The sequence below is a fragment of the Camellia sinensis genome, chromosome 2 (assembly GCF_055761805.1).
Source record: "Camellia sinensis isolate YWXY chromosome 2, ASM5576180v1, whole genome shotgun sequence".
Taxonomy (NCBI): domain Eukaryota; kingdom Viridiplantae; phylum Streptophyta; class Magnoliopsida; order Ericales; family Theaceae; genus Camellia; species Camellia sinensis.
This window is the reverse complement of record NC_138962.1, coordinates 193246782-193273090: the sequence shown is the minus strand read 5'-3', so window position 1 is coordinate 193273090 and position 26309 is coordinate 193246782. Positions and strand designations below refer to the sequence as shown.

The 26309-nt window shown below is 35.9% G+C and overlaps 1 pseudogene; it reads right to left on the bottom strand.

Moving 5' to 3' along the window:
* Positions 1-8354: 8354 nt before the first annotated feature.
* LOC114313985 (hydroquinone glucosyltransferase pseudogene) lies at positions 8355-14118 on the bottom strand (annotated as a pseudogene).
* Between the last annotated feature and the right edge of the window lie 12191 nt (positions 14119-26309).

Here is a 26309-nt window from a genome sequence, read left to right as displayed (position 1 = left end):
GCGAGCTGACTGGGCAGCTCGACCCCCAACTGGCCCAGTCGAAGTGGCAAAACATGAAAGAAGGATCGAAACCGGGATCGTTACAACCTTCCCCCCTTAAAGAATTTTGTCCACTAAATTTCAAATCAAACTACCCAAACAAAGGGGTTTCTAGCGATCAAAGCCACGCTATTTCATTTTCAAATCACAATACTAACTCTCAACCAAATTCCACCATTTCCACCATGGTTATCTCATTAACAACAACCTCCCAAACGTGCATAAACATGAAATTTCCCAAAAAGTAATGGCAACTCTAAACAACCTTATGCTTAAAACAACAACGCACATATCAACATGTGGTTAACAACTTTAAATACGTTTCTCTCAACACTAGGGAATATTACAAAGAAAAGCAACTTAAGCATTTTCAAATAAATTCGGATATTTGGAGCGGACTTCTGCCTCCCATTCCCACGTCGCTTCTTCAACTCCATGGTGTCTCCACGACACCTTTACCAACGGTATAGTTTTGCCCCGTAGCACTTGCTCCTGTGTATCTAATATTTGAACCGGTCATTCTTCGTAAGAGGCATCCTCATCTACCTCCAAGTCAACCCAATCAAGAACATGAGAAGGGTCAGGTTCATAATTCCTAAGCATAGATACATGAAATATGTTGTGAACTCCCGAAAGTTGTGGCGGTAAAGCTAACCGGTATGCCGCTTCCCCAATTCGCTTTAAGATCTCAAAAGGCCCAATGAACCTTGGAGATAATTTACCACTCTTACCAAATCTCATCAAACCCCGCCTTCGTGAGATTTTTAGAAACACATGGTCACCATCTTCAAAAGATAAAGGTCATCTCCTCTTGTCGGCATAACTCTTTTGTCGGCTTTGGACCGTAGCTAACCTCTTCCGAATGAAAACAACTTTCTCGGTTGTCTCTCTAACAATTTCTGGACCCAGTAGCGGTGCATCACCCACTTTGGCCCAATAAACCGGTGATCTACAAGGTCGGCCATATAAGGCCTCAAATGGTGCCATCCCAATACTAGCTTGGTAACTATTGTTGCAAGCAAACTCAATCAATGGTAAATGCCTTTCCCAAGGCCCCTTAAAATCAAGGACACAAGCTTTAAGCATGTCCTCCAAAATCGGAATGGTACGTTCCGACTATCCCAATACTTTTGCAAACAGGTCAAACTTCTGAAACTAAACATTCTCTGGTCGAGCGCATAAATGGCCGCTCGAGCGGACAAGCAACTTCTAATGCATTTTGCATTTTTGTAATAGGGGTGCTGCCCCTCAACCCCGCCAGGGCGCTGCCCCCTGGACCCCTGCAAGTTGACCGGGCAACTCGACCCCCGACCGGCCAAGTCAAAGTGGCAAAACATGAAAGAAGGATCGAAACCGGGATCGCTACAAGTATTGTGTGTATCCATTCCGCAGCCCCGCATCTAAGACTTTCCAAAAACTATTTCTGAATTGCATTGTTTCCTAAAAATTGGTAAATAACTATAAGCACATGGCAGAGTGAGAAATATTATGCCAAGAGTATAAGGGACACAAAATAACGATGGATAGTTATGTAACTAAAATATTTAGGATAACTTAGTCTGAACAAGTAATCATTTAAGTAGCAAAACTGAGATTATGTAAATAAATAACCATAACCACGGTACCGAACAAAACAGAACAGAGGTCACAAGAGTGACAGTCAGAATAGAAGCACAGATTCAATAGGTGGCTCGTATGGATTATAGAGGTGGCTCCCACAATAGTGTAGCACTTATCTCCGCACAGCACTTTGCTCAGCACATAACAGAGGTCAATAGATCCATGACAATAGAGGACCACAAAGTGACCAAACAGAGGCCAATGGTTATTTAAGTCTCCCAAGGCATGGGACTCCCGTGGTGGTACTTACAAAATATAATTGTTTATAAGGTTATTGTGAAATATTCTTTAAAATTTAAACAAACATATCCATGGGTTTCATTTTAAGCAAATAGGGGTCAGGAAATAATCCATGTAATCGAAATATTAATATAATTTATAAAACATAACTTGTATAAAATAAATTATGGTAACTCAAAACATACGTAAAATATATTATGGTAACTCAAGGTATAATATAACTCATCTTAATATTAACTCTTACTATTTTCTTCTTATTTTTACTACCTTCTCACGAATGTTCCTTCGCTCTCCTTTTCCTTTCTATTTCTTTTTCCTTTCTCCCTATGCCCTTTACAGCCCCACCCATCTCCGTTTATATATATATATATATATATACATAGCCTAGGGGCATTAATGGCCTAAATTGGATGATTCATCCTTCCTAATTCCTAGGTAGCCCATATGGCTGAGTTTTAGTCATCCAGTAAATACACAGGTTGATTCTTGATAGATTTGTTTATGTTATTGTTAGATTCGTTATTATTATGAGATTTGTTATTAGTATTTGTTTATTTATTATTTTTAACTTTAATTTGGAACCAAATTAACACAATAATTTTTCATTAATCCTAATTAATAGAATAATTACACAATAACAATGTAAATTAAATTATACTTTATCACATACACCCATAACATTCAATATTTTATTTTACTCTTACAGAATATTTAATTAAACATTTAGGGTTTTTCTCATTTATAATAAAATTTAAGAGACAACTTAAATTTTCGGGTTGTTACAATCTTCCCTCCTTTTAAAATTTTGTCCCCGAAATTTGTCATGTGTAAGTTAACTGTTGCGCACTCTGATAAATATACATATCAAGAATAACTTTGATGATTAATTTGATATAAAATATTGCTAAATCATTATTCAAAAAAAAAATGCCAAAAACAACTCACTATTTATTTGTCAATATCTTGGGCCAAAATGAGAAACAATGGGTGACTTTAAAAACTTTTCGTTGGTTTTATTTCCGAAAAAAAAAGAACACGATTAAACAAGCGTTTGGAAATGAAATGACAGAATCATATACAGGAATTGAAGGAATTTGAGATGAACTTCCATTTCTTTTATCCGTGAACTTTCCACTAATGGGAAATAGTTTCAAAATTAGTATCTTTTTTATAAATATATATATATGTATAAATTTTGAAAGATTACAAATTTGAACCCACGAATTTTTTTTTTTAAACTTTTTTTTCTTCAAATTATTCAGCATGGACATGAAAGATATATACAATTTTATATAAAGCAACAAATAACTCATCTTAATTACAAAATTTAATGAAATACCATAATTATATATACCGTGATTGTTGCTACACAAATATTTAATTTAAATACAACCTGGAATCTAACTCAACGTTTCCCCCATCCTATTTGTGCACGGGTCTTATTCTCCAATGCTTTTATAAAAATAATTTTAAAAACCTAGGCTCTGATACCACTTGTCATGACCCGCTCCCCGTATCCAAGGGTTAAGCATCGTGATGACCAGTAACTGAAGTTACATCTGGCCAATTCTTGAACAAATTAATAAACGCAAGCGGAAATAATATTTAAGTGAGGGTATCAAAATAATCATCGGAGTTTATATTTTTATTACAAAATTTACTGACCAAAAAGGCCGATATTTACATATAAACATATCATAAAAATGTTGTGTGTGTCTATTCTGCAGCCCCGCATCTAAGACTTTCTAAAAGCTATTTCTAAATTGCATTGTTTCTTCAAAATTGGTAAACAGCTATAAGCACATGGCAGAGTGAGAAATATTATGCCAAGAGTATAAGGAACACAAAATAACCATGGATAGTTATGTAAGTAAACTATTTAAGATAACTTAGCCTGAACAAATAATCATTTAAGTAGCAAAACTGAGATTATGCAAATAAATAACCATAACCACGGTACCGAACAAAACAAAACAGAGGTCACAGGAGTGACAGTCAGAACAGAGGTACCGATTCAATAGGTGGCTCGTACGGATTATAGAGGTGGCTCTCACAATAGTGTAGCACTCATCTCCGCACAGCACTTTGCTCCGCACAGAACAGAGGTCAATAGATCTATAACAATAGAGGCCACAAAGTGACCAAACAAAGGCTAATGGTTATTTAAGTCCCTCAAGGCATGAGACTCTCGTGGTGGTACTTATAAAACATAATTGTTTAAAAGGTCATTGTCAAATATTCTTTAAAATTTAAACAAACATCTCCATGGGTTTTATTTTAAGCAAATAGGGGTCAGAAAATAATCCACGTAATCAAAATATTAATATAATTTATAAAACATAAGTTGTATAAAATAAATTATAATAACACAAAACATACGTAAAATATATTATGGTAATTCAAGGTATAATATAACTCGCCTTAATATTGACCCTTACTATTTTTTTCTTATTTTTATTACATTCTCACAGATGTTCCTTCGCTCTCTTTTTCCTTTCTATTTCCTTTTCCTTTCTCCCTATACTCTTTACAGCCCCACCCATCTCCCTTTATATATATATATATACACACAGCCTAGGGGCTTTAATGGCCCGAATTGGATGATTCATCCTCCCTAAATCCTAGGCAACCCAGATGGCTGAGTTTTAGTCGTCCAGCAAATACACAGGTTGATTTTTAATAGATTTGTTTTTATTATTATTAGATTCGTTATTATTATGAGATTTGTTATTAGTATTTTTTTATTTATTATTTTTAACTTTAATTTGGAACCAAATTAACACACAATAATTTTACATTAATCCTAATTAATAGAATAATTACACAATAACAATGTAAATTAAATTACACTTTATCACATACACCCATAACATTCAATATTTTATTTTACTCTTACAAAATATTTAATTAAACTTGTAGGGTTTTTCTCATTTATAATAAAATTTAAGAGACAACTTAAATTTTCGGGTTGTTACAGGAGAGATCATCATCGATCTGGTGAAGAAAAGTGAAGACGAGAAGAGAGAAAAAATGTAGAAAGAAGTAAGTCGCCAGAAGTAAATCGATGTCCTGAAGTAACAGGCCGAGAGAGAGAGAGAGAGAGAGAGAGAGTGAGAGAGGTAACGGAGGTGATGGCGGCAGCACAGCAGTCACAGTGGCAGTAGCAGTGGCGTTGGAGGTAGAGAGAAGAGAGAGAGAGAGAGAGAGGAAGTGTAATCGTGTATGGTTTGGACCGTATATGATGTGAAAGATTGGATTGAGTGTGGAGCAGTCTGTGGAGGTTTGATCTGTTGAAAAGTTGGGGGTTTTTTAATTTTTTTTTAAAATTTTTTTTGGTGTTTGGCGCTCAAAATTTTTATTTTTGCACCTATTTTTATTTTGGTCATACTATTCACGGCAAAAATTGCGTGTCGTGAAAAGTAAAATATTTTTAATGGCTAGCATATCTGCGTTGTGGAAAGTGTACTTTTTAAAGGCTAACTTTTTGTGCGCCGTAAAAAATATAATATTTTTAACGACTGACTTTTTGTGCGCCATGAAATGTTCAATATTTTTAACGGCTGGTGTACGCGTGTCGTGTATAGTTTATGTATTAACGGCATGCCATATGCATGTCATAGAAAGTTTTATTATTTACGACTAATATTGCAAGTTGTAAAAAAATCATCTTTATTAGCACTCACTGCCTACACAATAGACACATCGTGGTTGAAAAATTATTTACGACATGCAAAAATCGCAAGTCATAAAAGTGAAAAACCATGACTTGCTTTTACTGTATATCGTTAATGTGGAGCCGTAAAAACTCAGTTTTGTTGTAGTGAATAACAACATATTATAAAGGTGAGATCAAATTAGTCTTCTTCACCCATGTTAATATTCAATCAAACAGCCCGCTAATAAAAAACAAATTCAATATGCTTATTGGGTTATGTATTGCTTACATGGTAGGTAGTTAAATGTTGGGGGAAAATATATATAATTGTCTATTTCAATTAGGTGCAAACTAAAGACAACTCACATTTAGTTTAGAAATATAGCTCATTTTATCATTTTTCTGGAAAAAAAAATGTGTTTAACATCTAGGGAAAATCCATATAATTGCTTACTTCAATAACATTTAGTTTGGTTTCGTTTATTTATAATAGATATATTACATGCATCAAACATGGCAATAGTGCAATAACATTTAGACAAGAACAACAATGGATCATTCAAGTACTGCACATATCTAGACAAGAACAATAATGGAACAACAATAGTGCAATAACATTTAGTTTGGTCTGACAATAGTGCAATAGTGCAACAATGGAACAACAACAGTGCAATAGTTTAGACAAGAACAACAATGGATCATTAAAGTACTACACATATCTAGACAAGAACAACAATGGAACAATAATAGTGCAATAACATATAGTTTGGTCTAACAATAGTGCAATAGTGCAACAATAGATCATTCAAGTATTGCACATATCTCCACTGTAAACACACTGTGAAACAAAAAATAAATAAATAAATAAAATAAAAAATTAAGTCTCGATCAATAAGTAAACAAATGTAAGGATATATGCATTAAACAAAAACATATTCCATAAGCTCCATTGTAAACACACTGTAAAACAAAATAATAAATAAATAACATAAAAAAATTACGTATCTCACTATAAAATAAAAATAAAAAAGGTATCTCACTATAAAATAAATAAATAAATTAGTATCTCTGAATGAACATGGAAGAAATCATATAAAAAGTTCCAAATTGGCTTCTCTAAGAATAAATTTGAAATGAATCATGTAAAAAGTCCCAAATCAAAACCATACGAACAAATTTTAATAAATCAGGTAACAATCTCTCAATCAACACATTAAACAATCTTATATTGCCATTACTATTACTATTAAAAGAAAATCCTAATTTTTTGAATGAAAGCCCTAATATTTTTAGTTTGGAGAATGAACCTGTGGTTTTTTTTTCCTTCAATCTATTGGAGTATGGTTGGGCAGTGGTGTGGCAGCGACGGCAGCGCGTTGGGCATGGGAAGGGGCGGCGATGTCCTCTTCCTCTTCTCTCATTCTCTCAGCCCTTCTCTCTCTCTCTCTCTCTCTCTCTCTCTCTATCTCTAATGCTTCACAGGAATGAAAGTATTTGATGTTTTGAAATCTGAATTTTTTTTGTTTTTCAAATTGTTGTCATTTTGGTGAGGCTGAATCTCAACCCTTAGCAGGTGAGTGGGATACGTGTTGGCCATGGATGAATCACTCTAGGAGATCACTCTAGGAATACACTCTAGAGGATCTTAACGTGAATGGAGGTGATGTGAGGAAAGACGTAAGCCTCTCAAGAGGCACAGTCAACGAGAGAAAAATCCATGTGAATCCCAATTTTAAGTACTTTTTTACGTGGAGAAAATTATTAAAAAGAAAAAATTCTAGAGTTTAAGTCACATAACAAATTAAATCCTAAATTTTTATTTGTTTCGATGTAAACCCCAAACTTTTTATCTTGTACCAATTCTATCCATCAGTCCAACTCCGTTTGGATAAGGTTGTTTGGGATGCATTACAAAAGTGCACTTATTTGTCTTTTTATCTTTTTTGGATCATATCATCTCTCTACTTTTTTACACATCTTTTTGTAAAAAATTAAAAAATATACTTATTTAGATCATCCCAAATAGCATAGCCGCCACCACAACCGCCAACAATCACTTCCTCAGCCCACCTAGCCTCTCACATTCTCCTGTCTCTCTCAATTACAATACTTCCTTTGTTTTACAAACCATTTTTTATTATCTTAAAATATTAATCCCTTTCAAAAATTAAGAAATAAAATAATATAAATTTATTATTTTTTCTTTGTTTTAAATTCACTAATAACGCAAACCTATTCCAAACACACAACTACAATCCAATAACCACATTTAAGGAGGAATAAGGGGAAAAACGACAGTGAACAACATTCAAAAACCATAAGTCCCAGTTCGGAATGCAACAAGAGTCGGGTCAAAACCGGAATCACTATACCCAGAAATTGTAAAACATATTTGCATTATATCTAGTAATTAGTAAAATAATTTCAAAAAATAAGAAATTACATAAACTTTTGCCTCGCAAAATTCGAATCTTGGATTTGTGCCTAGCACAAAATATCAAAACAAAGCTAAATAACCCGACTAGATTAGTATCAAAAAAATAAACTTAATCATTTATCACCTCTACACCAAAACATCAAATAAAATAAATTATTTAAACGAAACTCATAATCCGCAATATGAAACTTCCAATCCAAACGGGAGAAAACTAACTCCTAATTCCTTCTAAGGTGACCCACTCAACATGGTAACTTTTCCAACACTAACAATATTACATAATACAAATCATATGGGATTACCAACAGATTAAAAAACTGAAAATTAAGACAATCAAGAAAAACATAACAGAAGAAAATGAAATGAGCCAAACTTTAAAAAATAAATATATAAATAAATAAAATAATTGATTTGAAGTCAAATGTTCAATTGATTTTTCAACTTGAATGCCAAATCAGATAATGATTTTACAGAAGATCTTTCATCACTCAAGACCTTCGCAACACCATCGTTGAGTCCCTCCATTCTCTAGTGAACTTCTTTCACATCTTCTCCTTCCATAAGACTTTTCACAACTTTTATAATCTTTTCTCGTCCCACCAGCCATGTTTCTGTTGGCATGAGTTGTATTATTTCCAATTGTATTACTTCCATATATAAGCTTTTTTCCTTACATAGTTTTTTTTTTTTCTGTCCATATCTGTATTGACTTAGTGTCTACTCCAAGATCTCTTACGCCTATATAAGGCTTCTTGTATCTTCTCTCTAATTTTTTTTCATTAGAATAAAAGTAATCACTTCATTCTTTTTGTCTTGGTATCAGAGCTAAGGTCCTAACCCAGTTTAGATCTTGGTTCGCTTGCTCTAAAACCCAATCTCTGAACAAACTCTACCTCTTACATACCCCAATCATCATGATGGATGATAATACTCAGCAAGTCGCTGTAACAACTGGTGTAAACTCCAATCCTGTGGTGACTATCTAGAGTGATTCCTCTGCTATTCCATTTGGAATCAAATTGAATGGTTCCAATTACACTATTTGGTCTCAGATGATGGAATTACATGCTGCCGGGCAAGGTAAGTTCGGCTACTTGACAGGTGAGACTCCTCGGGTGGACCAATCTGATCCTGGTTATGCCAAGTGGAGAAAGGAGGACGCCATTGTTAAAGGATGGTTGGTGAAAACCATGGAACCTGATTTACTTGGCCTCTTTCTTGGCCTACCAATTGCTGCTGAAGTTTGGGAAGGTGTTTCTCAAATGTACTATGATGGATCGGATGAATCACAGATTTACAAACTACGCTGCAAAGCCACCCGTATAAAACAGAGTGGTCGTCCGATTCCCTTGTATTTTGCTGAGCTTAAGACCATATGGCAAGAGCTTGATAAGCGTCTCCCTATTAAAATGACTTGTGCTACGGATATAAAAGTTCGTCGAGATGAAGTTGTGAAAGATCGTATCTATGATTTTCTTGCAGGATTAGATGATGGATTTGATAAAGTCCGTAGCAATTTTTTGCGGATCAAGCCACTTCCTGGCTTAGAGGAATCCTTTGCATATATCTGCCATGAGGCTCAACGACAGACTATTATTCTCTCTTCTGCAGGTGCCATTAGTGCTCCGTCTGTTGCCATGGTATCCAAATCCTCTGGCATCCCGACATCCCGTACTCCTTGTTTCTCTGATGTTGAAAACAAAGATGATTTGCATTGCGTATTTTGCAATGGTACTCGACATACAGCCGATAATTGCTTTAAGAAGCATGGGTTTCCCGACTGGTATTTGGAGCGTCGAAAGCAACTCAAAGCTGAGTGCACTACTAGACGTCCAAGCCATGCCAAAATAACCGACACCCTGGCTGGGGTTGCGGCAGTTGCAACCACAAGACCAACCACCACTACTGTGCAACATTATGGTCATCTAGCACCGAGTTTGTCCCTTATTTCTAAACTCTCTCTCTCTTAGAAGACTCCCCAAAAGATGTTGCTGGAAAAGCTCTGCTCCTCCGAGGATCCTGGCACAGGTTGGATAATTGACTCGGGTGCTACCGATCACATGACTTTCGATAAATCTCTATTTCAATATGAAACTTCTCCTCGTCGAGATCAAGTAGTTACAGCCAATGGTGAAACTGACCTTGTTACAGGGGCGGGTTTTATTGCTCTTACTCCTTCGTTGTCCCTACAGCATACCTTGCTTGTTCCTACATTATCCAATAATTTACTTTATGTCAATCAAGTTACAGAACAATTGGATTGTACAGTATTAATGTTTCCTCTTTTTTGCTTGCTCCAGGATATCCAAACTCGGGAGATCATTGGGCGTGGTACTAAGAAAGGGGGATTATATTATGTTGATGATGTTGCAGCAGGTCGGGTTCATCAGGTGCGTGGGACAGAGACTGAGAAGATGAAAAAAAATTGGTTGTGGCATCGTCGTCTTGGTCATGTGTCTATTGGTTATTTATGCAAGTTACTACCTTCGTTATTTTACAATGTCAAGGACTTTGAGTTTAAATGCAGTATTTGTATTTTAGCTAAGAGTCATCATGTTCCTTATCCTTTGAGTTTCAATAAAAGTATGGTTCCATTTGCTTTAATACACTCTGATGTCTGGGGTCCCTCCCCTGTTACTACTTATGCTGGTATTCGATGGTTTGTTACCTTTGTGGACGATTGTACTCGTATGACTTGGTTATATGTCATGAAACATAAAAGTGATGTTGGTCCAATTTTTTGAGTTTATCATAAGATGATCCAAACCCAATTTTCACTACCTAGCAAGGTGTTCCGCTCTGACAACGACGGGGAATATATTAATTCTGAGCTCTCTCAATTTTTTCAAGACATTAGCATGATCCATGAAACTAGTTGTTCTCAAACTCCCGAACAAAATGGCGTTGTGGAGCGTAAGAATCGACATATTCTTGAGGTTGCTCGTACCTTGCTCATTGGTGTTTCGGTCCCTAAACAATTTTGGGCTGATGCTGTTATCCATGCTATCTATTTGATGAATCGAATGCCGTCTCGGACTCTTGATTTTCACACTCCTCTGGAAGCTTTAGCACACCACGTACCTTTGTCATCTATATTAAACCTTACTCCGCGGATTTTTGGGTGTGTGGCCTATGTTTATCTTCATAAGAATCAGCGGATCAAATTGGATCCTTGCGCTATTCGATGTGTTTTTCTCGACTTTGCTCCCTATCAAAAAGGCTACCGATGCTATCATCCTCCTATCCGGCGCTTTTATGTCACCATGGACGTGACATTCCTAGAACATGAGATGTTTTTTTTATCCTACCTTGTCCAACCAGGTGCTTTTGGGGGAGTTGCGTACACTTGAAGAATCTGATTGGTTTGAGGTTGCATTGGAAGATAGCGAAGGAGTGGTGTTCAACAAACCAATGGCCACTGAACCAAAACCCAAGTTCACTACCAGAACCAAGTTCATCTATACCAGTCACTGCGTCTCCTTCACACGAAGATATTGTTCCGAATATTGCGAAGCCTATTGAGCCTATGGCTGTTCCTCTTGAGGTTATTTATTCCCCTTCTCTAGTACCTGCTTATGCTCCTATGGATATCCCTGAGGTAAGTGACTTAGACATTAATATTTTTACTAATCCTAACATTGTTGACAGACCTTATCAGTTGCCTCCAAGACAGAATCGAGGCCATCCACCTGACAGATTCTCACCCGAAGGAAAAACAAGGTACTCCATTGCTCAATATGTATCTACTCACAGATTGTCACCACAATATCAAGCCTTTGTGAATCAAATGACATCTGTTAAGTTCGCGAATAGTGTTGAGGAGGCTTTGAAGGATTCAAAATGGATAGATGCTATGAATACAGAGATGGAAACACTACAGAAGAATAAGACTTGGGATGTAGTCTCACTGCCACACGGAAAGAAACCAGTGGGGTGCAGATGGGTATTTACTATCAAACACAAAGCTGATGGGACGATTGACTAGTACAAGGCGAGGTTAGTAGCAAAAGGGTACACACAAACATACAGCGTGGATTATCATGAGACTTTTGTGCCGGTAGCTAAAATGAATACCATTACAGTATTACTATCCTTAGCCGCTAATTTGAATTGGCCTTTGAAGCAGTTTGACGTAAAAAATGCCTTTTTACATAGAGATTTGGAAGAAGAAGTATACATGGATTTTCCACCTGGTTATGGGATAATTAATGGATCAGGGAAAGTTTGCAATTTGCGTAAGGCCCTATATGGCTTGAAGCAATCCCCTCGAGCATGGCTTGGGAGGTTTACAAATGGCCTGAAGAAATATGGGTATCATCAAGGAAATTCTGATCATACCTTGTTTATTAAAAAAACAAAGGATGGTAAGATTACTTTGTTAGTTATCTATGTTGACGACATGGTGGTTATAGGTGATGATACTGATGAAATTCAAAAGCTGCAAGGGTATTTGGCTTCTGAATTTGACATGAAGGACTTGGGAGGGTTTAAGTATTTTTTGGGCATTGAAGTGGCCCGCTCTAGTAGTGGCATTTATTTGTCACAACGAAAGTATGTGTTAGATTTACTTACTAAAACGGGTATGTTAGGATGTAAACCCGTGAGTACTCCTATTGTGCAAAATCACCATCTGGGAATATATCCGAATCAAGTTCCAACTAATAAAGAGAGATATCAAAGGCTATTGGAAAATTAATTTATCTATCGCTCACTAGACCTGATATTGCATATGCAGTTAGTGTTGTTAGTCAGTTTATGCACTCTCCAAATGAGGATCATATGGAGGTTGTAATGCGAATCTTGAGTTATTTAAAGTCTGCTCCTGGGAAAGGTTTGCTATTCAAAAAGCATGGATATTTGAAGGTTGAGGGATACACCGATGCGGATTGTGCAGGCAATATTACGGATCGACGTTCCACATCAGGATACTTTATATTCGTGGGAGGTAATCTAGTCACATGGCATAGTAAGAAACAAAATGTGGTCTCTCGCTCCACAGCTGAAGCCGAATATAGAGGTATGGCTCAAGGAATTTGTGAACTTCTCTGGCTACAGTTGTTGCTTACCGAGATAGGTTTTGAACCACAGAATTCTATGCAGCTTTATTGTGATAATCAAGCTGCTCGAGAAATAGTAAACAATCCTGTTCAGCATGACCGAACAAAACACGTGGAGGTAGATCGGCATTTTATCAAAGAGAAGCTAGATACAAATTTGGTGACTATACCATTTGTTAAATCAGAGGAGCAGCTAGCAGATGTATTGACACATGCAGTGTCCGGGAAAGTTTTTTATGACTCACTCGACAAGTTGGCATAGGAGATCTCTACGCACCAACTTGAGGGGGAGTGTTGGCATGAGTTGTGTTATTTCCAATTGTATTACTTCCATATATAAGCTTTTTTCCTTACATAGTTTTTTTTCTGTCCATATCTGTATTGACTTAGTGTCTACTCCAAGATCTCTTACGCCTATATAAGGCTTCTTGTATCTTCTCTCTAATTTTTTTTCATTAGAATAAAAGTAATCACTTCATTCTTTTTGACTGATTCATGACTTTTCGGTCTCAACGCCACCTTCAGACCCTTTGTTAGCTTCACCCACATTCATCTTTTGCTCTGCGAAGAGTGGCCAAGCAATTAGAGGCACACCGTGAACAGTGCTCTCCAGAGTCGAGTTCTATCCGCAGTGGGTGAAAAATCTACCTGTGGGACGGTGACTTAGCACCTCGATTTGCGGTGCCCACACGGTACCACTAGGCCTCGGCCTTGTGTCCTCTCCAAGAACTTTTTGGTAAGAAGCTAAAAAGGTCATTTTGGTTATGTGCATTGAATAATGAAGCACTAGCATTGTCACTTGGGCTTCTCACAACCGACAAAAATCTCTGGCCACTCAGTTCCAAACCCAATGCTAACTCATTGAGTTGGTCATAAGAGAGAGTTCCACCACTTTCGAATGATATAAACACTACTGACCCACTTGGTTGATCATCTAACCATTTCAAACACTTGGACAATTCTAATCCATTACTCGAACCGGTTCAGATAAGCGATCCGACTGGATAAACTAGTGGCTTGCCTGGCTCATCCACCAACAAAGCTTTTATGGCTCCCTCTTCTATGTCCATGAATGTATTCACAATTATACCCTCGGCTAAACCATATCACTGTAGCTCGGCTTTTTCGCACCCCCTTTCAGAAGTTTGAATATAAGCCCTACAGTTCGAACTCTCGCGGTTCTAAATCCAATCTCACAAGTGCAATGTGAAATTGATAAACACCAAAGAGTCCAAATCCGGCAAATCTTTTGGAAAATCGATTTTGAATCAAATTGCCAAAATTAGACTGCTTTACCAGATACAGAGTTGCACCTACATATTTTTATTTTTGGGAAATTTAGGAAATCAATGACTCATGCCAAAGGCCACATGTCCGTCATCACCAAGATTGTCTCGGCTCGGGAACTTAGGTACGAGAGAGGAAGGTCTTGAATTGAGCACCCCACTCGCCCGATCAAAGATCGGCCTCTACTAATCATGATATGATTTTTATCAACATTATATGCTCTCATTCCGGTTTATTAGGCTAGCATTACTATGTGATGCTCACACATACAAGTATAGACTAACTTGCAAGAATTGGAACATCTCGAGTCATGTTTGTTTTGAAAATTGTTTCGAAATATGTGCCACTTGAAAAAATCATCACATATGAACATTACTCAAATTATTCCAATTCAAGCAATAAGCTTTCATCCACAGGCATTCAAGCAGTTTAGCACTTAAGCAATTAGCCTCATGGCAAGCATGTTAAACATGGCAACAATCACACACATGCAATATGTTAAAGCCAATATAGACTCACCTAGTACTCCAAGCCAAAATAAACAAAAGAGTTAGAAAAAAAAAATGCATGATCCTAACTATGCAAGATGACTAATGCAACACATGCGATATGCAACTACTAGGCTCAGCTACTAATATGGCATATGAAACAATTAAATAGCATACGGTCTACGCACGTATTCAAAGAAGTATTGAAACTAGCAATGCAGTTAGAATGATGAACTGAGCCTCGGTGCATGCAATACAAATGGATGCAAACATGAAGAAGGCTAAATAAAACATGATGTCCCTAAACTAACCATCTTAAGCAGTTAAATAAAAGGGAGAAAGACGTGAGGTTGGAAGACATACACATTATTACATTGCGCTCTCACGAAGGATAGTTCGAACATATTAACTAATTAGCTAACTAATTAAAGCTAAGTAATTAAGCTAATTATTACAAAAACAAATGAAATTAGCTAAATTACTTTACTAATTATTACAAATGAATATGAATTAACTAATTATTCTAGTTAACTAACTAATTACAAAACAAAATTGAATAACTAATTAACTAACTAATTAGTTACAACCCTTCGCAAAATTAACTAGCTACAACTAATTAATTACAACAAGTTTAATTACATTCGAAAAAATGCGTAAGTGAAGATGGATGAAGGTTGCATGCACAGCACCTAAGGGCTACTTTGTCTGCCCAAGCTCCCTCTACTTCACCTTCAGCCACTGCCTCTGTTTCCTACAAAACTACACTGCTGGCCACACATTAAGGGCCAGCCGTGCATCACTGATGGTCAATCAGGCCCATAGATGGCCGGCCGTGCATCAATTTGGTGCAAAGCTCTGTTTTTGTGTTTTGAGGTGAACCAGTGCAGACAGAGTATCCTCAAGCTCTGTTTGTCCCTTTCTTCCTTCTCTGTCATGGGAAAGCCTCGAGAGAAGGTTGAAATTGATTCCAAAGCCATCAATGAGCAAAATGATTGTTTGATGGTCTCGGATGTAATTTTGGACAAAAGTTAATAAAATGCAAAGAATAAGACCACCCCTCTCTCGTGTCATGGAATGAACTCAAAGAGGGAGGTTGCAACGCTTCAAGAATCATCAAAATGCTATGGATTAGCATGTGACGACTCTTGACACAAGGAACTTGGCATAACGTCCAGCCAAGTTGGAGCAATTTAAGCCACTTTCTTTTATGTGTGTTGATCCAAGTTTTAAGCCAATTTTGTTAAGCCTTGCCATTCTTTAGTCCATTTGTCCATGGTGATGTTGAAGTCCTCTAAACAAGAAGTAATGTCAAACGAGAGGTTCTTCTAAAGCATGAGAGAGACCACACCGTTGGCAATGAATCTTTGAAAAGATTAAGTCATTAAGTAAGAGTCTTTCTTACATGTCTTGAACAACCTCAATCGGTTGAAATCATTCTCAAGAATGAAAGAGATGGATGGTGGATTGATTGTTAAAATTAGACTCTTAAGCATGGAAATGAGTAAAGGAATGCTTAGAACAACATGCAACAAGTTATGTATGCTAACTAATGAGACAATAGCTAAACTAAACAAAGCACGAATCAATTTAAAAGGCTTGGACAGCCCTAAAACAGCCCTTAACATATGAAAAATAGAGGCTAAACATGCATGAAAAGAGCTTAAAAAGCTAAACAATAAAGAGAAGAATGAAGGCTAGTAAGCAAGAACAAGAAGGGGTGGCTAACCCCTTCACTTTTGAAACTTCAAAACATGATTTTTGGCCCTTTGAAAACTCTGAAAATCAATGTAGATATCAAAGAAAAAGAGTGGAAAATGAAGGGTTTAAGTTAGAGGTAAAGGTGTAGAAAGAGCAAGCTCTCTCTACCCTTTTGGTAGCCCTTCAAACCCAATCTTAAACACTTCAAATAGACTCAAAACAACACAAAACAATGAGAATTATGAAGCAAATAAAAAAAATAAAAGCAAGAGAGAAGAAAACAAGCTTATACCTTTCAAGGGGTAAGATTGTTGTTTGTGATCCAAACTTGGTTTCAACCCACTCTCAAGCTAGAATTATGCTTCTCCAAGATCAACCAAAGCTCTAAGGTGGTGAGACAAGGTTGTGTATGGAGTATAGAGATGACACAAGGAAGTTAGGTTAGCTTACGAGTTGCTTGCAATGGAAGAAGAAGGAGGGAGGAGCTCTCAAGGTGTATATAGGCTCTCTAAATTTTGTTCAACCCTCAAAACAATCACACAACTTTGTTTTTATATAATTTGAGCTCAAAATGTGATAAATATCTTCAAAAATAGACAGCTGGTGGGCTCCCGCCCAGAATAGTGTTTTTCACCACCAAGGGCCGGCCGGCCATCTCTGATGTATGGCGGGGCTTTGATGCCCTCCCTTGTGCGTTGTGGTTGTATCTTTTTTTTTTTTGTTTTTTGTATTGTATGGGATAAGAATTGGTTGGTTTCTATTTATAGAAGAAAGAAGCAGAACTGCATGCAAATGAAAAGAAGAAAAAAAAAATTATCAATACATGAAAATTACGCTCATTACAAACACACTTACACCTACGATATATTTGTAATTCTCCCACGAAAGAATTGGTCTACAATGTCTTGTCTTTTTATTCACGTCGTGTTTTATAATTGAGAGTTGCAGAGAGCTCTAGAGAGAGATGATTGGGCCTAGTGAGGTAAGCACAAACGTAAACCTCCTAATAGGGGTGTAAAAATGGCCCGAGGCCCGTGGACAACCTAAAGCATGCCCGCAGCCCGAGGTGGGCCCGGTCCATTTTGGCACAGGCCCAAGCTCAGCCTAGTACCTTGGGCCTGGGCTTGAGCCTTTCATTTTTGTCCTGGCCTGACCCAAAAAATGCCATGCCCTGCGGGCAGCCTGGGTTGGCCCACCCACCCGGCCTTCTCTTTACCACTAGTCAAATTTCAAAAAAAAAAAAAAAACAACTAGCAACGGTTAAATAATTTAAAAAAATAAAAAAATAAAATAAATAAAAGATTGAACTTGCAAAAATTTTAAAAATAAAAACAAAAAGCTATTAATATTATTATTTTATTAATTTAATATATTTATACATTACTTAACACATACATTAACATATCCATTACACCACCACTCATTCTATAAAATTAACAAACTCTTAACACACATTTTTGGCCCTATTTTTATCACTTTTTGTCATATAACAAACTATGTTTTAGCCACTCCATTGTGGATGCTCTTACAATGAATGAATTAATATATATATATATATATAATTCAAATGGTTGATTGGTATGCATTGTACTAGCCTGCCTACCCCACCCGTAGCTTACTTTATTCACTGTTGCATCTCAATCTCATCAATCACTCAAGTCTTCATTCAATGAATGAAAAAAAAAATAAAAAAAAATTCAAATGGTCATAAACCATAAAAATTCAAACGGTCATAAAAATTCAAGCATCCTAAGACAAACGGTAATATATAAAAAAAAATTATAAATTTATTGCACTCTTTCAAACTATTATAAATATCCTTCATTTTTCAAAATAAATCTCACAAATAATTCTCTCTCTCTCTCTCTCTCTCTCTCTCTCCGTCTCTCTTTCTCTTAAACTCCCTCAATCTCTCTTAAACTCTCTCAATCTCTCTTAAACTCTCAATCTCTCTCAACTCTCAAATAATTTTGAAGTGACATCCCTAGGTGACAATTGCAATTGTGCAATAAGAAACTTTTATCAGGAGAAACTAATTTCTGTATCGCATTCGCCAGTCGATAATATTAATTAGTTTAATTGAATTTATTAGCTACTCATTTTTTTCATTAATTATTTGTGCACATATATTAATTATAATTTTTTACTCATTGTATTTACACTTTAGTTAAATTAATTGTTAATTCTTATATATTGTTTTTGAAAAATCTAGAAATCCCCTAGATGTTGATTTGTGATTATGTATCAATTTTAAGCAGTATATAACAATCCCAATCAAACAATCAAGACAAAACGACACAACAATTTTACGTGGAAAAACCACAATTGGACACCTCCAATTGTGATAAAAAAAACCACGGGCAACAGCCACAAAACAATCCACTAAGAAGATATAAAGGAATTACACAGGTATACTCTCAATTACCTAGCGAATCCACGCTCGAATTGAACCAACCTCTATGTGCCTCTTCCAACCCCGTCTTTACCTCGGAATTGTCTTGACGATGAGCCACTCCGGAATCCACCAAAGTTTCAGGCTCGAATTCTTCAGAATCCACCGAAGAACAACTCTCTCTTTTGTGTAGAATAAACAAGCAAACCTTTGATGTATGCTTCTTAAACCATGAGTTGAATACTCAATGAAAACATCAAAGAAAACTAGCAAAATATCCCCAGATATAAACCTTAGAACCCAAAAAGAAGATCTGGAGGAGTTCTCTAAGTTTTGGGAGAAAACCAACTACTTATAAACTAAAGTAATCCTAGTTTTGGAAGAAAACCAATTCCTTATAGAAATCCAAAAAACTGTGTTTGCGCGGTCCGCTCGAGCATGGTAATTCCCGCTCGAGCGGAGGCTTCAAAATTGTGTGATTCATATAGGCTTCACGCTCGAGCGGAAGTTTCCACGCTCAAGTGACGAATCACACCATCCAGTACTTTTTCAGGCGAAGCAGAGATGCTGTGAGCTTGCAATCCCCGCTCGAGCATCACTTTCCCCGCTCGAGCGGGACGACCTAAATTGAAAAATCTGGAAAACTTGATCCTCTTACAACCTCGGTTTTGATCCATGGAAATTGACAAAGGCACGATTCGGGTTGGATTCGCATCTAAACACTCATAGCCTCACTGAAATAAAAATGCAAAAACAAATACAACTGAAAGGAGTTTTGTCAAACGGGATTGCCAAGAATAAAAACCTAACAATCTCCCCCTTTGGTAATGCCGTGACAAAACGCACCTAACAAATAAAATCCTAATCACCCCAACCCATTACAGCCAACAAAAGCCAACTTCTTTCTCAAGTTTATGATCTGCAAAACAGTTATTAGTGCCACAATCTCCAAAACAACTATTAGTCCCACAAGAGTATAAGAAAAAGCAATAAACATATGACTAGATTATCCTAAAGCATGAGATGAAAAACATGAATAGATAAAAACTAAGACTCATGAAAAACAACTCTCAAACAACAAAAGCAAGATCATAAACCACACAAGCAATGATATAACGATGTAAATACCATGAACATGCAAGAAGGAAATAATTAGCAAATAGTGCTTAGCAACATGCAAAACAACTATAGTCAATCTCCCTTACCAAACAAATCAAAGTGTTCATGCTAACAAACTCTTGCAATGAAAAAACCAAACTCTCCCTCCTAAAAGCAACCACAAACACTAAAAACAGTGAATCAAGAAGAAAAAGACAAAAAATAATATGGTGGAGCAAGCAAGGAATTTCAGATTTGTACCTTAAAACACACAAGATTATCCAAGAAGCACAATTACTAGTAAACACAATGTGCACAGTCTGTAGAAGATTCCTCATGAAAGAAAGTGATGCATTATGTGAAAAGCATAAATCCCATGAGAAAAGTATGTGTGTGACTCTTGGAGTTCGACAAACACTAGATTCAATCCTAGTAGTGATCTGAAAGTTGGACCTCCGTCAAGAGAATCTAAGCACAACAAAGGAAAGTCAAACCACTAGGAATCAAGGGGTATTTGGTGAGTAAAGACGGAGGCTCCCCCTCAATCAATGAATCTTTTTCTCTTTTTTCTCACACATTTTTTCTTTTCTTTCTTTTGCACATTTTTTTTTTCTTTTCTTTCTTGTGCACATTTTTTTTTTTCTTTTCTTTCTTGTGCACATTTTTTCTTTCTTTTGCATATTTTTTCTTTTTCTTTTTCTTTTGCACACTCATTGGCGGCTGACACGCTCAAGAGTATGGAAACCGAACCAGAGAAGCATGGATATAATAAGGATGGCCTAGTTGGTGACTCTAAGGTAGCCTTTTCCTTATGGCTGGACTACAAAGAATCGAGGGGAAAGCTGTGGAGATGCAAAAAGAAGGAAGGTGGTTAAGAGACTCAACATCACCCATGATATGCTAGTATAGGTCAATTCCTCTAGAAAAGCAAAAGATGTAATGCCAGAAGTGCAAAAAAAATAAATAATCACTAAGGCGGAAGACTCCAATATTTGCTAATCCAAGAGTGTGTACATAATGAGACATACTAATCAAAAAACACACACTCCAAAATGAGTAATGACCACAGAAAGCACACATATATTAACATGTAATGGATATTCTCATCAATTCCAATATGCACTAAGGACCACTCAAAAATTTCAAGCTTGCAAAACCATACTAAGAAAATCTTTTGGGTTTTTTTTTATTTTTATTTTTATTTTTTTCTTAACCAAAGCAAGACAAAAAACGAACAAATACACTTTTTTTTTTCATTAAAAACAACACACAAAAACCCAAAAGCTAAAAAGAATAAACAAATTAACACAAGTCAAGTTTTCTCACCCAAACCGCTTTAGTATGAACAAAGTTGTAAGAATTGCGGTTCTTGAGTGGTGTCTTGACGTTGTGGTTCCTTTCCCCTGCAATAGGAACTCGTCTCGACATGGTTTCCAACTTCCTATTCCTAGGTCTAGGCAAATACACTCTCCCATGCAACTTATAACAATAAGGGCGAATATGACCATGCATACCACAATGATGACAAATAAAAACAGGGTGTACCTTCTTTTCTTTTACCTTACCAACTCTAGGAAGTTTGAGAAGTCCATCCTTATGTTGAAATTTTTGTTCTCCCTTTCCTTGAGTTCTTGTATCATGAGATGTAGAGGCACTCTATTTTTGCTCTTTGTCATCACCAAAGCCAATACCACTCTTGTCAGAACAAATTTGTTGAGACCCAATGATAGTGTCCAAAGTCTTTGATCCTCTGTTCCAAAGACCAATGGTAGCTATAGCACACTTGAGTTCTTCCTCTTTCTTGATCATTAGTTCTTCCAAAGCAACTTGAGACACCTCGAGAGTTTCAATTTTTTCTTCATATGTTGCATAGAGTTGTTGTAGCTCATTCCTCTCTATCTCACAAGTCAGAGTTTTGCACAAAGAGCTTATCGATCATTAGCTATCTTGATGGCATCAATCCTAGCCTCAGAAATCTCCTCCTTTAGTTTGACATTCTCACTTTCACATGCTTTGAGTTTCATAGTGAGTTTGTCATTCAATTTGGATAACTTTAGAGATTCCTTATACAACTTTTCATAAGCTTGCTCAAGCTCTTCATCATCACTTCCCGAGGATTCATCATCAGTGGCATTCTCAACTGGGGCTCTTCGGATACTTTGTTCGTCCTTCAGTTTCAGAAGCCGCCATGAAAGCAAGGAATTGTTTATGTCCCTCTTTGCCATGATCTTCATTGTCACTTTCATCTTTGTCAGATTCTGATTCATCATCCCAAGTGATAGCGAGGGCTTTCTTCTTCCTCAACTGAGTGGGGCATTCTTGAGCAAAGTGGCCAAATCCTTGGCATTCATAGCATTGGAGTCTTTCAGAATTCCCTTATATCTTTCCTTTCTCCTTCTTGACTGTAGGATTAATTTTGAGTTTATCTTTGCCTTTAGATTTATGAGTATGAATAGATACCAAAAGTTTAGGATTCTTTTTCAAAAAAGATTTTTAAAATTTTTTAACAAAAGCAGCCGTAATCTTGGAATCTATCTCACAATCCTCATCAGAATCCTTTCTAACTCTATGAGCACTACTAAAAGCCATATCTTTTTGTTTCTTTTTTAAATTCCTATGTGCCTCATAAGTTTGGAGATTTCCAACCAACTGATCCAGCTTGAGGTTGTCAACATCTTGAGCCTCTTCAATAGCTGTAACTTTTGGTTGGAACCGATCGGGCAAGGATCTCAAAATTTTTCCCACAACTTTGGATTCTGGTATTTTTTTCACCTAAATTGAAGCTTGAATTTACAATGTCACTCAACTTCGCATAAGATTCATCAAAGGTCTCACTATCTTTCATTGAACGGTTTTTGAAACTAGACGTGAGTCTTTGAAGTTTTGAGCGTTTAACAGAAGGAGTGCCATCATGAATAGTTTATAAGATATCCCAAGCCTCTTTTGCGACTTCACAATTACAAATTCGACTAAACTCTTCAGGTGTGACAGCGCAAAAGAGAGAATTGATAGCTTTACTATTCCAGCTACTATTTTGGTAATCAATTGTGTCCCACTTTTCAATTGGTTTGGGGAAAGTTACTCCATCAACGGTAATTGTTGGTTCGATCCACCCATTCATGACAAATTGCCAAACTTTTTCATCTATTGATTTCAAAAACTATCTCATCCGAGCTTTCCAAAAAGAATAATTGGATCCGTCAAGTAGGGGTGGTCGAACCATAGAATTTCCCTCACGAATTGAATCCATTATCACAAATCAAACAATATCTCGTTCTAAAAGAATATTTTTTTTAAAAAAATAGAACGACCTGCTCTGATACCAATTGAAAAATCTAGAAATCCCCTAGATGTTGATTTGTGATTATGTATCAATTTTAAACAGTATATAACAATCCCAATCAAACAATCAAGACAAAACGACACAACGATTTTACATGGAAAAACCACAATTGGACACCTCCAATTGTGATAAAAAATCATGGGCAACAGCCACAACACAATCCACTAAGAAGATATAAAGGAATTACACAGGTATACTCTCAATTACCTAGCGAATCTACGCCCGAATTGAACCAACCTCTATGTGCCTCTTCCAACCCCGTCTTCACCTTGGAATTGTCTTGACGATGAGCCATTCCGGAATCCACCAAAGCTTCAGGCTCGAATTCTTCAGAATCCACCAAAGAACAACTCTCTTTTTTGTGTAGAATAAACAAACAAACCTTTGATGTATGCTTCTTAAACCATGAGTTGAATACTCAATAAAAACATCAAAGAAAACTAGCAAAATATTCCCAGATATAAACCTTAGAACCCAAAAAGAAGATCTAGAGGAGTTCTCTAAGTTTTGGGAGAAAACCAACTACTTATAAACCAAAGTAATCCTAGTTTTGGAAGAAAACCAATTCCTTATAGAAATCCAAGAAACTGTGTTCGTGCGGTCCGCTCGAGCGTGGTAATTCCCGCTTGAGCAGAGGCTTCAAAATTGTGTGATTCATATAGGTTTCACGCTCGAGCGGAAGTTTCCACGCTCAAGTGACGAATCACACCATCCAGTACTTTTTCAGGCGAAGTAGAGATGTTGTGAGCTTGCAATCCCCGCTCGAGCGTCACTTTCCCCTCTCGAGCGGGACGACCAAAATTGGAAAATCTGGAAAACTTGATCCTCTTACAACCTCGGTTTTGATCCATGGAAATTGACAAAGGCACGATTCGGGTTGGATTCGCATCTAAACACTCATAGCCTCACTGAAATAAAAATGCGAAAACAAATACAACTGAAAAGAGTTTTGTCAAACGGAATTGCCAAGAATAAAAACCCAACAATTTTGCTTATATTACTATCGATCCTAATATTCCTAATGTTTATATCGATATTGATACATATACTACACAACATGGATCTGTTGATTCTCCTTCTAATATCCATCTTCCAACAGTTGGATCATCATCTATGAGCAGAAGTAGTAATGTTTGGGAACATTTTGAAAAAAATAGCTATAAATAATCCTGATGCTGCAATTACATTTAAAACAAAGTATAAATATTGTGCACATTTACTTAGTGGTGCATCTTCAGGGGATACTAGTTATCTAAAAAGGCATACTAACAAACATTTACAAAGTCAACAACTTGATATTCGAAGTCAAATATAATTAGGGGCTTCATCAACTGGTAATTTGCAAACATTTTCATATGATCTTATACGTGTACAAAATTTTGTAGTTGATTATATTATTAAAAAAGAACAACCTTTTACTACTAGTGAATGTCCTGATTTTACCGAAATGATTCACGAAAGTTTTGCACCGCAATATCAAAGTTTTTCAAGAAATACTACTAGAAAAAAGAATTTTAAAGAAATTTGAGGATGTTAAAAGTGAATTATTTGACATCTTTAAAAATTTAAATGGAAGAGTTTGTTTAATATATGATAGGTTGTCAAATAATAGTTTTGAATATCAATGTATTACTGCACATTTTTTTATAATGATTGGAAATTAAATAAAAGAATTATTTCATTTAAATTAGTTGAACTTCCATGCACTGGTCATTCGCTTGGTGTAGAAATAAGAAATGTATTATATGAGTGGGCTTTACAAAATAAAATATTTACGATTAGTTTAGATAATGCAACATATTATAGTCAAACTGTAGTCCATTTAAAATCAATTTTACAATTACTGGTTGATCACTACTACAAAAACAGATAAAGATCACACTTTTTTTGTGTGATGTATGTTATTTAATCACACCTTTTAAGTTTTATTAAAGTGTGATCTTTGAGAGTGATTAAAAATGGTCATTTTTAATCACACTTTTTAAGTGTGCTTAATAACATTTAGATCACACATTTTAAGTGTGATTAAAAACATTTAGATCACAGCTTTTAAGCGTGATTAAAAATATTTAGATCACACCTTTTAAGTGTGATCTTTGGAAGTGTGATTAAAAATGGTCATTTTTAATCACACTTTTTAAGTGTGATTAATAACATTTAGATCACACCTTTTAAGTGTGATTAATAACATTTAAAATCTGTAATAAAAAAAAGGTTCGACATATTTGAAAAATAATCAATATTATTTTTATATGCACATTTGATGAATGTAATACACACTATATACTATATTTTGAATCATAATCACATATTGAATAGAATAATGTTATATATTTCATAAATGAAAATTAAATATTCAAAAGTATATACAAAGGAATTAAATAAAAAAATTAACTATGCTTACGTATATTAAAAAATGAAAAAACTTAAAAAAACTAAGTTCTTTAATTCTTGGACCATATTTTGCATCTCTCCAAAAAAATTTTGACCTGAAAAATAAAAACACAAATTAATCCAAAAACCGCTGATGCATATGAATAAACTAAAAAGTTAATTCAACAAACCAAAATAGGAACGTTAATCATTTCTGTTTGATCTTAATCCTTTTAGAAGTAACTTCCCTGTTAACAATTAGATGCCATAGCAGCTCAGTGTCAATGACATTGTAATTAGGAGGTCACTAATGAGCACAGTATTTAAAAATGATAAATCTCAATACAGCTTGTGTACGATCTTTTTGTGAATGTACATTATTATTATTGTTGAACCATAATTCTAGGTACCCATAAATAAATAAATAAAAACTCAAGAATTTACTCCTTTTTTTTTGGGGGGGGAGGAGAGTACATACATTGCAGTTACTATCACCAGCAGCAGCAGGTTTTGGAGAAGCAAAGACTGCATTTATGAAAAAAATTCAACGGAGCTTCTAAATACACTTGCTTATTTTCTCTC